Genomic DNA, 14872 nt, shown 5'->3' with positions numbered 1-14872 from the left:
AAGGTAGATATTTTCAAGCACTAGGAGGACTTCCAAGTTAAAAAAGCATTTATTTTATTTCTGTTTCCAGAGAACAAAATCATGATGGTTCACATAGGATGGAAAGGTGGAAATTTAAAAAAAATTATTCTTGATATTAAGAAGTAATTTTTATCAACTAGAGCCATTAAATAATGTGAGCCTTTGCATGCACATTATTTTCTGATTTCACACTAATGTGTTCAAGTGCAGACTAAATGACTGCTTGTCAGAGATGTTGGGATGCCAAGATGTTAGACACACCTCAAATATTTCTTACAACTTTTGAGTTTTTAAATTCTTCAAAAAGTCCATAATCAAAGATCAACAAGGGCTCTCAAATTCATATATCACTATCCATCTAACTTTGCATCTCATAATTCCCAGCATGAATCTCTATTCCAGGCTAGTAAATTAGTAGCCACACACCAAGTTCGTTCCCCAACTGTATGCTTTTGTCAAGCAGGTTGACCTACCAGAATCCCAGTCTCCAAACCTTAACCCAATCAAATCATCTGCATGCTTTAGCAATGTAATATTTCTCTAGAATTCCACCAAAAATGCACGGGTCGGGGCAAAAGTAGATTCACTGTTGTAAGTAAATGAAATACAAAGTTTATTCTTGTTTTATTATGTATTAATTATTGTATTATTTTCCATACAACTGTAAGCCTACTTTGCACCACCTTATATATTATCTCATTTAGTGTTCTCTCACTTTCTCTTTCCCTTGAGTCCTAATTCATGCATACAACCTCCATTGGAGAAAGTATTTTGTATTGAAGTATGTTTTACCTAGACATCTATTACATGAGGTCATAGCCTTGGTGTTACCAATGAGTTTAAGAGTTTCCCTGACAACATATTCAAATATTTATGTGCAAATGCTCATATGCTATTATGTAGTGGATTTTATTGTCTGTATATTTTATTAGCATCTCAAGATAGCTTTGTACCAAAAAAAATTACAAAAAGTTTTATTTCCATATTTAATCACCCCTCATATTTTATCATTTCACTGTTCCCTTTCATATTTGTCCACTCATATTCTCTCTTACATTATAAATCTCTTCAAGATAGAGATCATTTCTTTTGCTTATTAACCAAAGGCTGTGAATTCCTTTATAAAGGGATAACATTATGCCTTCATCCCAAGTACCTGATACCTAGTAGGTATTTTAGAAATGTTTGTGGATGAAAGACTGAATAGCATACCCCCTATTTCAGCAGCTTTCAGTTACCTTCGGTATTTCTCAAAATATTCTCAGTTAGACCTGGAGATCTATAAATAGACTGGTTTTTTTACAATACATCTGAGATATATAAATACCTTATAATGCCTTGTCAAATTTGTCTGCCATAGATGACATGTTTGAGACTTTTTGCCAGGCTAGAAGTAACTGCATTCACTTAATTTCCTGTTTCAAGGAAATACCTTTGGTAAGCTTCTGATGATTACATATCTGTCCCTCTCCCATTCTGCAAAGAAAGAGGTCAGATGTGAAAGTGTACAAAAGACTTTACAAAAAGATTTGCAATGATCACCCATCAAGACCACAGAAAGAATGTTCCTGAGGCACAGTCCTAGAAGAAAACTATCTTACCCCACAAGGGTTGATAGGACCAGGAAGGCTTTACATTTACCCCAGATCTGTTCTACTCTTTCATTTCCTGGTTTAAACAATAATATAATGAAAAGTAATGCAGTCCTCTATTCTTACATACATGCTAAATGAAAGATCAATTACTAGGCCTGCTCTGACAGCCCTTAGGAACATTCTGGATACCCATTAGTATCATTTTTAATGTGGATGATAAACTAAATGGAAATGGGCTCCTTAACATTATCAGTGTAGCTCTGTGCTAAGTATACCATCTAATATTTTAAAGCGTGCTTTCTCTTCAGAGAACATTCAGGCCGCTGAACTAATTTCAGTGGCAATTATTTAATAGTGGTATCTGTATATTAACAAGGAGAGAGAACAGGTGACATTTGTTAAATGCTTTTTCTCCTTACAATAGGAACTACTCTGTTTTGAGTATCTAACATTTGCTGAGCACTAACAGTGAGATAGAAACTGTATTGTCACTGTTTCAATGCAAACAAATGCATTCTCCTTCTAGCTTTCTGCAAGAAAGCTAGCTTTCTGGTCAACAGTGGAGTGATTCAACAAGCGTCTGAATGGCAAACTGAATTATATAAAAAGATACAGACCTGGTTAAGCCTGGAAATACTCTAAAGAGAAAGCAAACTGTCTAGTATTGTTACAGGGTGCAGCTAAGAGGGGGGACCCCAAATGGGCATTTGAAATGGGGTCCAGAACTTAAGGTGTCCAGGAGATTTTAAGATGTCTTCACCCCCACCCCCCAGGTGTTGGTTGGGGGAAGGGACACATGGAGCAGGGCCTTTGAGAGCTGTTTCACATAGCAACAGCCTTGTAGCTAACCTCTGGAGTGGTCATTTAACATATCTATAGTCTTTGGTTGGTCACTTAGATATGTTGGATAGCTGTGACCATGCTCTAGGTCAGGGGGATGGAAAGGGACCTCCCCCCCCCCCAAGATATAACTGGGGGGCAGGCCCCCTGAGTTAACAGCAGCTGCGTGGGAGCTTGGAGAAGACTGGCTCCAGGACATGGGGCCACACCTGCCCAGACTCATGATGGCAGTCCAGTAAAGCTGGAAGGGTATGAGTTCTGGCATGTGAAGCTGAGTGTGGGAGGAGTCGGAAATGGAGCTGCAGTGGAAGACTGGCACAGAGATTTAAACCCTGATGCAGCAGCCATTGAGGGAGAGAGAACCACGAGTCTTTAGCAGAGTGGAAACTCCCTCAACCCTGCAAGAGAGAATCACCATGTGGCTTTAGCAGAGAACCGCCACTTGGCTTTGGCAGAGTGGTGACGCCCCCGACCCCTTGCAGCCATTGTGCAGAGGGAGAAGCATGCAGTTTTGGCTGACTGGGGACTCCCGGAGCCCTGGGAGAGAGGACCACGTGCCTTTGCCAGAGTGGGGACCCCCGCAGCTTTAGAAGGGGGAACCACCGCCTGGTTTTAGCAGAGATCCCGGCGACTCAGCTGAGGGTGCTAGGAACCCAGGGAGGTCTCCCAGTCAAGATGGAGTACTAACTGGGAACAACCAGAGGACTGTCTGAGCCATGGACTTCTATTCCTTTCCTGAGATACAGTACTCTGGACTGGGCAAAGGGGGAAGGAAGGACTGTGTCTGTTTGTGGGTGTTTTAAAGGGACTTTAGGATTTTTGATAAAGACATTAGGTCACTACTTTAAGTTTGTATTGCATTAAATAAACATTTCCTTTCCTTTTCACAAATCTCTGGCATTGAGAGACGTCTTTCCTCTGGTGGTGGACATAACAGACTTGGGGCCTTCTTTCAATAATAGTATATCGTCCCAGGCACCCCCCCCCCCCTTGTTTGTTCTGTAACAGTATCAGGACACACCTTGGAGCACTGAACCTACACCTGGAAACATCCTGAGATTGTTCTTTTCTTTTCTTTCTTCCTTTCTTCTTTCTTTTATGCTTTCTTTTTCACCTAATTTTCAGCATCTGGTACTGGCTCTGTAGGGACTAGACTTTTCAATGCAATATATGTTTCTTGATGAAGAAGTCTTGTCTGTTATTTCAGAATGGCAACAAAAACAACCACTATTGCCATTAATAAACAACATTACACTTTTCTATGTATGACATTATTTATATCTCCCAACTCTCATTTGAATGAGGGATTGTTACAGATGGGGAATCTCAGGTTCATTAAGAAGTGGCTTAGTGGGGACCACAGGATGGCAGAAGTGGAAATTCAGTGGAGGTCTTATGAGTCTAAATCCAATCCAGGTTCTACAACTTTAAGGAGTTTCACGAAGCACATATTTTTTTGAGCCTTGTATGAGTAAGTCACTAATCTTGTTGTTGGGAAGAGAAAAGCTCAAAATTGTATAATAAGTAATGGCTCCTCTCGTGAATCCTGGAATTTAGTAGTTGTAAGAGAAATAAGGCATAACCATAAATGCCAATGGCAGTAGACAGTATGGAATAAATAACACATGAGCTATTCAAATCAGGTGTCATGGATTCAGAAGAAGGTGATGCTTGGCAAAGCCTTCCTGGAGAACATGGTGGATAAACTGAACAATGTTCAATAAATGCACACACAAATAGAATGGAAGTACAAAATAAATGAGGTAGTAGAAATTTCAGAAGAAAACATTTTTTCAGCTAGTATGGAGAGATGAAAGAAACACATAAAGTGTACTCCCTGCACTCAAGGGCCTTATAAATAAACTGATTAGAAAGGAACTAAACATTCAAAATAACTGAAGAACAATCTAGGGCATCACATAGAAACTGAATGGTGTATTGTGTGGCAGAAGCAGTAGAATACAAATGGTCCTCAGAGAACAGGTTTTTCAGGTCTTATGTCAGGTTTGTTCACCAAGAGAAAAGGTATGAAACAAATATTCCCAAAGGCAAAGAGAAGAGAGCAAGACAATAAGGACTAAAATGCCTTTGGGGTTACCTGTTTGAATTTCTATTGAGTTTCAGGGTACTGAAAGCATACAAAGCTATGTATACAATAAGAAGCCTCAGAGACAGTCATAAAACTTAACTAAAGAAAAAAATAGCCAGGAAACCATGGTGACTGCTATATAGGAAAAAGAGCCCATACATTTGAGTTGAGTTGGAGAGCCCAGAAAAGGAGCTAGAATTCTACCCCTAGTTATGTGGCCTTGAGTAACTCCTTTATTCTCTGGTTCTCATTTTTTATCATCTATCAGATGGAACTAATAATGCCTTCATTGCCTCAATCTCAAGTTTGTAGTGAGACTCTGTGAGACTTATTAATGTCATCAACCAAGTGTCAAAGAAACTTGAAGTACTGCCTGCACTGGAAATGTAACCCAGCCAAATGCTGGGTGGAAATGAAGAGATAATGAAGCACTGTCACTATAGCAACACAGGCATCCCAATATACCCAGTCATTAATTCAACGAACATTTCTTTGAGAATCTACTAGATTCTAGTCGTCATGCTTCTCACCAGGGATCTTATGTCAAAAGAGACAAAGTTAGAATAAACCATAGGTTTAAAGCTTCATGACCTTGGATTAGCAATGGTCTCCTAGATATAACACCTAAAATACAAGCACAAGATATAAATATAAAGTACAAGATAAATAGATAATGTGGACTTCATCAAAACAAAAAACGTTCATTTTTCAAAACAATGCCTTCATAGAATTGAAAAGACAACGCAAAGTATAAAAGAAAATATTTATAAATCATATGTCTGATAAGACTGAATATTTAAATATAAAATAAACTATTACAACTCAATAATAAAATGACAATTAACCAAATTAAAAATGAGCAAAGGATTTGAATGGGCATTTCTCCATAGAAGATATACAAATAGACAATAACATATGATATATTCTTAACATTAGTCATCATGCAAATGCAGGTCAAAACCTCAATGAAATAATATTTCATGTGACTGTAATAAAAGAGATAGACAGTGAAAATTGTTGGTGGCGATGTAGAGAAATTAGAATCCTCATACACTGATGGTAGGAATGCAAAACTGCATAGACATTTTGGAAAACAGGTAGTTCCTCCAAAAGTTAAACAGTTATTATATGACCCAACTATTCCATTCCTTGGTATACACCAAATTGTGTAAACTCATATATTCACAAAAAATGTACCTGAATATTCTTAGTAGCATTAATTATAATAGCCAAAAGGTGCGGGGGGGATGTAAATGCCCATTAATTGATGAATATATAAACAAAATAAAGACTATCATTTAGCCACTAAAAGGAATAAAATATTGTCACATGTTTCAATGGATGAACTTTAAAAATATTATTCGAGCCCTGGTTGGCATAACTCAGTGGATTGAGCATGGGCTGCAAACCCAAGTGTCGCATGTTCAATTCCCAGTCAGGGTACATGCCTGGGTTGCAGGCCATGACCCCCAGCAACTGCACATTGATGTTTCTCTCTCTCTCTTTCTCCCTCCATTCTCTCTCTAAAAATAAATAAATAAAATCTTTAGAAAAATATTATTAGAAGTGAAAGAGGTCTATTTGTCCCTGAAGGTCATATATTTTATGGTTCAATTTATATGAACTATCCAGAACAGTCAAAGAAGGTAGATTAGTGGCTGCCAGGGGCTAGCAGAAGGGACAAAGGTGAAGTGACTGTTAATAGACATGAGTTTCTTTTGGGGATGGTAAAAATGTTGCATTACCTCTAATACATAATTATAACATTTTAAACATATTAAAACCACCAAGTGTACACTTTAAAAAGATAAATTTATGGTATGTAAATTATGTCTCAATAATTCTCTCTAATGAAGGAGTTTCAAAGATAATGGGAAAGAAAGAAATCACTATTTGCAGTGCAAAACAAACATTAATTGCTTAATATAATAAACATTGGTGAGTTGTATCATACATATAAAAAAGATACAAAACAAGAGTGAATATAAGGGTGGACTCAAAAACTGGAATTTATTTATAAAAATTGTGTATTTGTTCTTACATTTAAACTTCAGTCACCTTCAAAGTCCTCTCCACTTGATACAATACAACAACTGAGACTTTTTTCCACTGATCAAAACAGTTTTTGAATTCATTGATTCTGATGCTTTTTAGTGCTTCTGTCATTTCTTGTTTACCTCTTCCACATTGACAAAATGTTTCCCTTTGGAGACTTTTTTCAAATGGGGAGACAAAAATAAAGTTGCTCAGGGTGAGATTGGGTGAATAGGGAAGGTAGGGCATAGGGGTCACACTGTTTTTGATCAAACACTGCTGAACAGTCAGCATGGTGTGGGCAGGTGCACTTGTAAATCAGCCATCATGAAATGGGCAAAGGCACTGAAATAATCTTCAAAAAAATTTACCAAAGCCGAATGCAGCCTCTCACAACAATGCCAGCTGATACACTGATACAGAAGGGTTCCTAGAACACTCACCCAGTGGGGGAAGCCTGTACTACAAGGGGTCCACTCTCCAGAAGATAATCCCAGTTATTTTGGGGTCCACTTTTCATATTTATTGAGCACTCACTATATGGCAGGTATTGTTCTAAGCATTTTACATGTCATTAACTGATTTAATGCACATAACAAATCTTTGAGCTAGGTACTATTACATATCCATTTTTCAGGAAAAGAAAACAAAAACTAAAGCATAGAGTGGTAAAGAAACTTGCCCAGGGTTACATTACATGTAAATAACAGAGCTAGGATTTGAACTCCAAGAAGTCAGGTTATAGTGTCCATAACCTTATTGTGAGGTAGTATCATTTCTTTAGAAAATATAAGGCACAATGTGCATATAAAAAATGTCTTAATAAGTCTCAGTTCGTGGAATCATTGAATCTTGAGTATAAAATTTATGTACCCCCTCTTCCTACTTCATGCCTAAATTCCCTATACAACAACCTGCCCAATGATCTTTGTATTTAGTCTGTTTTGTATACTTCCTGAAAGAGGAAACTCACTATTGACCCAAACAATTAATTTGATCTTTGAATAGCATACACTATTCTGAAAGTTCTCTGTTGCATTAAGATTGTGTGTTTCTTACAGGAAGAAGTTCTTTCTTGGTCAGGTTGCCTGCAAGCAGAGCCTGAGATGCAGATTTAGGTAGATATGATTTATTGACAGGCTGCTCTTAAGAATGAATCTGTAAGGGAGAAAAGAGAATGGAATAGGGAAGTGGAACTACCCCAGCAGGAATGTGGTCGCAGTCAAATATAACCTTAGCCCTGTATACCAGGATAAGGCTTGTTAGAGAGAAAATCACAGCACAGAGTTGCCCACCTTGAAGCATCAATGTGTCCTGAGCCCCAGTGGTGGGGAGGGATGAGTAACGCTGGGCAAGGCAGCCAAGATAAGGGGACTGGGCAGCTGCAAGCCATTAGCAGCTAACACATCAGCTAGGGGTAGGATGTGGCAGGCCTCTCAAAGGGGACTGTATGGGCACCACAGCATCTCCTACACTCCCACATTACCTGGCAAAGGGGTTGAACATGGTAGCTGAGTGCAGCAGGCACAGAGCAGAGCCAGCTTTAAAACCTAATTTAACTCGTAAGTCTCTGTTGCCTACCACCTACTAGCTGTGTGATCTAAGCCAAGTCATTTTTCATCAATAAGCCTGGTTCTTTGTCTATAAAATGGAAATAGGAGTATAATGAGAATCAAGAGAAATGATCAACAAAATGCATTTAGCACTATGCTAAGCACATAATTAATGCTCAAGTAGATATTACCATAGCGAGTACAAATTAAATATTTGTTGATATAAAAATTTGTCAATTTCCTTCCAGAGTAAAATAAAAGAAATTGAATTACTTATTTAACCTACTATTTATTTCAAAACTTACAAATTTCAGCCCCCACAATATGTCTTAGCATTTTCCACCATAGATTGAATTCACACAGTGAACATTTGAATCTTATCCTAAAATCCTGTTGCTATTCACTGAAGCCTTCACCTCCAGAGGAACGGCCATCCTCTCAGCTCTGCCTTTTTATCCTGTCTGAATTAAGTTTTCATTCTGGGCTATCACAAATCCATCAGTGTCTAACTTTTCTCTTTGTGGTGGTGAATACCAAAGTCTGACTATGAATTCATGATCTGCTGCAATAACTTCAAATGTATTCCAGGTTCTAGGGTTATCCCCATTAAAGGCATTTTTATAAGAATATGGTATTTTGCCAGGAAAAGGCCTGCGGTCCAGCTGCCAAAACACATGACAATAAGCAAGTGACAGAAATCCAGTGATGGATCTGCTGGTTGACAGACTGACAGATCCATCAGTGACAGTGGAACTGGACAGATTGGAACTTGACCCTGGGCTGGGTAAAAAAAAAAACAAAACAAAACAAAACAAAAAACTGTTGATATATTGTGATTAATTCAGAACACTTTAAAGAGAGCCTTCTCATTCACTAAGGGTAGAAAGGCCCATGGCAATGAGGAAGCAGCTGTGCTGTGCAGGTACACATGTACCATCCACAAAAGCTGCACTCAGTAACTCTACAGAGTTTATGGGTAGCAGAATGGTCTTTTTGCCAAAACTTGTCCTTGTACTCCACAACACTTTAGATAGTGAATTGACTTCCATTTTACTATCCTCCTACCCTGAGCATCATTCCACTACACACACATGCCAAAGAGTATATTCTTCACCATTGTTCTTGCTATGGAGGGCAGTCATGTTCTTTTATTCATTCATTCATTCATTCATGTATTCGTTCAATGGGTATTCATTGAGGGCCTAGCAGGCACTAGTTATACCAGGTCAAAGATGGATATAGGATAAAGGGGACCAAAGGCAGGTGACTGAGTTTAATTCCTGCACACCACAAACTCTGCCCCACCTCTGTAATGTATGATTATTTAAAAGAGAAATTCTGTTAAAGTACACCTTGGGTGTACCCAAATCTTGACCACTGTGAATAATACTACAATTAACATAAGAGTACATATATTTTTACAAATAAACACTTTCAAAATTTTCAAATAGACACCCAGAAGAGGGATTACTGGGTGATATGGCAACTCTATTCTTATTTTTTAAGGAACCTCCATACTGTTTTCCACAGTAGCTATACCAGTTTATCTTCTCACCAGAAGGACACACAGTGTCCTTTGATAGATAATTTAATAAATAAAATGTGGTACATGCTGTATTTGAGGTTTGTACAGAAGCTATCCAGCCATGTAATATGAAAAATAGAAACATTTATTGAAGATACAGGATACAAGAAACATTGTACACAGGACAACAACACCCTGGTCCTCTTCAAAGTAGACATCTTGGGACCTCACGCATTTCTCCCAGTTGCCATCAGCTGCCCCCACCCATTCTATTTCCTGAATCTCATCAACAGTCTGAAACCTCTTTCCTTTCAAAGGTGATTTTAGTTTTGGGAAAAGCCAGAAGTTCTAGGGTACCAAATCTGGGCTGTAAGAAGGCTGAGTCACCTGAGCGATTTAATGTTTTGCCAAAAAACTTGGCACAAGTCATGATGCATGGGCAAGCGCACTGTCATAATGAAGCTGCCAATCACCAACTGGTCATAGCTGTGGCTGTTTTCATTACATTGCATCTCTGCACTCATTGCATCATCCCCACAAACCTTTGGAATCATCTGAATAGTTCCCGCAGAGGAATGTTCAAGTTTAAGGCAAAATTTAATGCAGATCCATGGCTCTACTCACTCATTCTGAATGTGATGGCCACAGAGTGCACATACTTACTCAACAGAGTCTACCACCCTACTGACTAGTACAGTGACATCATCATTGTTCACACATGTGCATTTCAGTCCACTCTCCTTGGCTGCCAGGTTACATCGATGATGCACATACCATTTTCATTAAATTAACAATGGTTGGCCTTTTTCCAGACAGACCTCACATGCTGTATATACAATGGAATACTACACAGCCATAAGGAAAGATGAAATACTTAATGCCATTTTCTATGACACGAATAGATCTTGAGATTATCATGCAAAATATTTCAAGTGAAACAAGTCAAGAACCATGTGATTTGACTCACACGTGGAATGTAAAACTGAAACAAACAAAACCTCTTAGAAACAGACAACAGTATGGTAGTTACCAGAGGAAAAAGAGGGTGAGGGTGGTAGGAAAGGTCAGGGGGGTCATATAGGGTGACTCAGGAGATTTGACTTTGATGGTGAACGTAAATGAGATATACAGGGGTAGGCAAAAATAGGTTTATAGTTGCTCTTACATAAAAATATACAATACAAGAATAAACTCTGTGTTTCATATACTCACAACTGCAAACATACTTTTGTTCACCATGTACAGATGATGTAATAAAGAATTATACACTTGAGACCTATATAATTTTATAAGCCAATTTCATCCAAATAAATTTAATATTTTTTTAAAAAATAAGATAAATAAATAAATGAGAACTGCTGGAAAAAAATCTCCTACCTTAAATACTAACTCAATAATGGTGAAAAGTAGATACTGCTGTATAACTAGACATTCAGGGGTCATCCTGACCCTTCTCAAATTATGCTATGTAAGCTGCTGGCTTTTCACCCTTCTAGAGAACAGCTGGGCCTATGTCTGATTGCACAGTATAAAAAGCTGCTTGAAATCCCAGTGCATTGAATGAACCCCTGGTACCTCTCACCACAATGCAATTTACCCCATAGAACTAGTGTTCTGAGACTCCATTTCCCACTCTGTGAAATGGGGATGCTGTCTCATGCAAGGCTGGCAGACACCTGGGCAACAGGGAGCACTGCTATCTAATGGCTTTGTTTCAGACTGTTAGTTTTTCTTATATGTTTGAAATATGCAGGCAATAATAATGAGGCAGGATGTGACAACTAAAACTCCCCATTTTAGCAAGATTCATTTTGCAAAATCATCACAGAGCATCTGAATCACTGCTTAGCAGAGTAGAACAACATCTGGCAAACAAGAGGTGATGTATTACAATGTTTTAGCACCATATGGCAATGTCTTCAAAGTCACCTGCAGGCTGAAATGAAAACTCCTTTTATAACCACCTCAGGAAAACAGAAGAGGGGCAACGAATCAAGGGTGTACCTGGGAAAATACTATACGTGCACCAAAAGAATGTGCTGCTAAATATGAAAGTAAATATTGAAATAGCCACATGCTATTAAGAAGTTAAAATAATCAGTTGTTGCAAGGTTTTAATTGCTATAACGCACAACAAATCAAAGACTCATCTATTAAACCACAAGTAGTATTACCCAAACCCAATTAAAAGTGATCAATAGTTATTGTGGTCAGCCTTAAATTCTTGCCCTTTAATATGATAAATAAAATAGAGAAGCCCATTGTCAAACAGAACCTTAAGAGTTAGGTGAGTGTTTTAAAGTTTGTTAAGAAAATAGAGCAATTCTTAAGATTTTTCTCCTTTTGATAAAGAACTGTCTTGACTCTGTCTGGGACAGCAGCACAGCGTCAAGTACCAGGGATCCCTCTGCTCCACCTGCTTGTCAGCACATTCCCCTGCATTTTACTCTCTTCTACTCTCTGTTTCTGTTGTCTCAGTGTATCCAGTGTTACCTTACATCACACCAGCCTGGGGGGGTAGAGTGAAAGTAAGGTGATAAGAGACACAAAACAATAACTGAATAGCATTTCCTGCCTCCTTCACCACTTTCTCAAGTTCCTCCCCACAGTTCCCAGGAGTCCTCAGAAAGGTGATTTGCATATGTTCTCAAGTTCTCTCCACAACCACCCAACTCTGTCCACTATGTTCTTCCCCTTCTGTCTTGGATCTCTGAGGTGACACTGCTGTAGGAGCCACCTATGTCCATTAAAAAGATGCCTCAGCATCATGTCATATTCCTTGTTCCAATCGTGAAATATGTGATTGGTAGCTCTGACCATTGGGTGCCACGTTCAATGGACTCCAACAGACTTTGTCCCCAAGTGTCCCACAGACTGTCCCATGGACTACAATGTGGTGCTTCCTTGTGTTCCCCACATCTTGTGAATTCACTCTTTGAATTTTAACCCATTGTACCATTGTCACATCTCTCCCTAGGTATCAGGCATGACTCTGTAATGCTGTAATGCCAGAAAACACTACTAATCCATACCTCTGCACCCAGACACTAGCCCACTGCTTTTAAACCAAGAACAAAAATAATGATAATAACAAAATAATTAACAAAATTATAAAATATTAGTAATAATAATAGTCATAATTTATTGAATTTATTTTTGCTAGGCAGTCTATTAAGCACTTTATATACATTGTGTCAATTATTAACTCCATCACTTAGAGAAGGTGCATAGCTTATGAGGGCTGAGAAGTCAAGACTCAATTCCAGATCTGACTTTGAAGTTTGTTCTCTTATCTATTACACATACTGACTTTTATTCCTCAACTCTTTCTTTTCCAGACCAGTCTTTACACAGTCATGGAATTATATCTTAGAAGTCAAAACACGGTGAGCAATGCATGACTGAATTCTGGGCGAGCTGCCCTGCTTAGTTTCTCAAATTGAGACCCTCACTATAATGGAATAATGTTTTTTTATTTATGTGTTTCTTCATACTTCACAAAGTCATGCATTATTGGCTCCTTACACCAACTCTCTGTTCTGCAAGAAACAAAATAATTATCCAGAACATGCTTAGGTGTGAACCAAAATGTTGAAATAGAACCTGAGCCTAGGTCTTTTGAGTCCCAGTACTTTGTTCTTTTCAAGTTCTACATCATTGCCCCTGTGCCAGGTGGCCGGCAAGCTCACTCAAAGCAGGCCTCAAATCCAGGCTCTCAGGCCTTATTCCCACTGGTCCCCTAGACATATCCTATTACAACCAAAGTAGACCTCCCCACTCCCTTCTTTCCATACCTTCCCACCTCTGAGCTGATGTTGCTGCTTGTTCCATCTTCCTAGAAGTCTCCCAGCTCCACTGCAGATTCCAAATCCCACTTCTCACAAATGAAGTCTCTCCCTGAACTTGTATTGCATAATGTTACCTCTTTTCATTTTTACCTGTTATGTGTACCCCTCAGCTGATAATTCTAATATTCTGGTTACTTGAATATTTGTCTTATCCTATGCCCTCCTTTAGATTGTAAATTCCCTTAAGAGAAGGATTCAGCCTTAGGTCCCATACAACTTGTTGTACCTGAGAGACGGTTCCATTTCCAGAAAGGATACTTAATGGGCATTTGTTGAATTAAAATAACTTGAATTTGATTAATAAACCATATTTATAATCAACTACTACACACTCCATTTCCACTTGGAAGTTCCATATTTTCCCCAGACACAAGGGCACTGTGAAGTCATTCTGAAATTTTAATTTAATCTTCCCATAATGGAGTTTACTTCCCAGTTGGTTCAATATATTCTCTAGAAGTCCATTTCCTTGTGGATTTATAGCCTTAAAAATGTTTTCCTACCTTAAAATCTTCTGGATTATTTATTGGAGTTGATGCATATCTATTGTACTTATATTGTTTTCTTATCAAAAGGGAATATCCTATTAAATTTTAAACAAAATACCTTAGTTTTCTTCAAGCTCCAAGTGATTTATGGTGTACGATGTATATTTGGGGAAAGTAAAGTTTTCTACTGATCAAATATATTGGGCATGACTATGTAATAAGCCTTGCATGTGAGAATGTTTTCTGACTAGTTTCAGCTTTCTATGCTGTGTCCAGTAACAGCTAGTATGACTGTGTGAGCCAAACGGCAAACACCTGCTCCTGCACTGATACTTATCTCAGCCTTACATGGGCACATTGGTTATTCTGTTGAGAGCTCTAGGTTTGCCTTAGAAATAGATTAGATAAAGGCTGCATGGGGAAAAGTACAGCCTTCCAAAATGATTTTGGCAGAGTTATTTTTAAATGTGTTTTGCTTTTATTTATAAGTTAATGTATGCAATGGTAATTATTTGCAGTGAAGGTGTACAGAAAAAGTGTGCTCCCCTCCCAACTAGCTCCCAGTCCCACACCCCAGAAACAACCATTGTTAGTGTTCTTTCCACATTCATAACTAGGGGCTTTAAAGAGAAAGCAAGGGAATTGTAATCAGACTCAAGAATAGTCCATCGATAGTTATGCACTGAGCACCTGTTAGGCTGCAGGCACTGTTCTGGGTGCTGCTGATGGGCCCCTCCCTGCTTCATAAGATTTATATCTGTGGGCTGTTCAGTTGGTAGGGACTTAGCACACAATGTAATCAGTGCTATAATTGTAGTAGTGTCAGGTACTAAGAAAATTGTTGAATTTCCAGAGGTGATTCAAAAAAAAAAAGAAACT

This window comes from Phyllostomus discolor, chromosome 6 (assembly GCF_004126475.2).
Source record: "Phyllostomus discolor isolate MPI-MPIP mPhyDis1 chromosome 6, mPhyDis1.pri.v3, whole genome shotgun sequence".
In the NCBI taxonomy this organism is placed as follows: Eukaryota; Metazoa; Chordata; class Mammalia; order Chiroptera; family Phyllostomidae; genus Phyllostomus; species Phyllostomus discolor.
The sequence above is the reverse complement of the archived record's forward strand: the minus strand, read 5'-3'. Positions refer to the sequence as shown.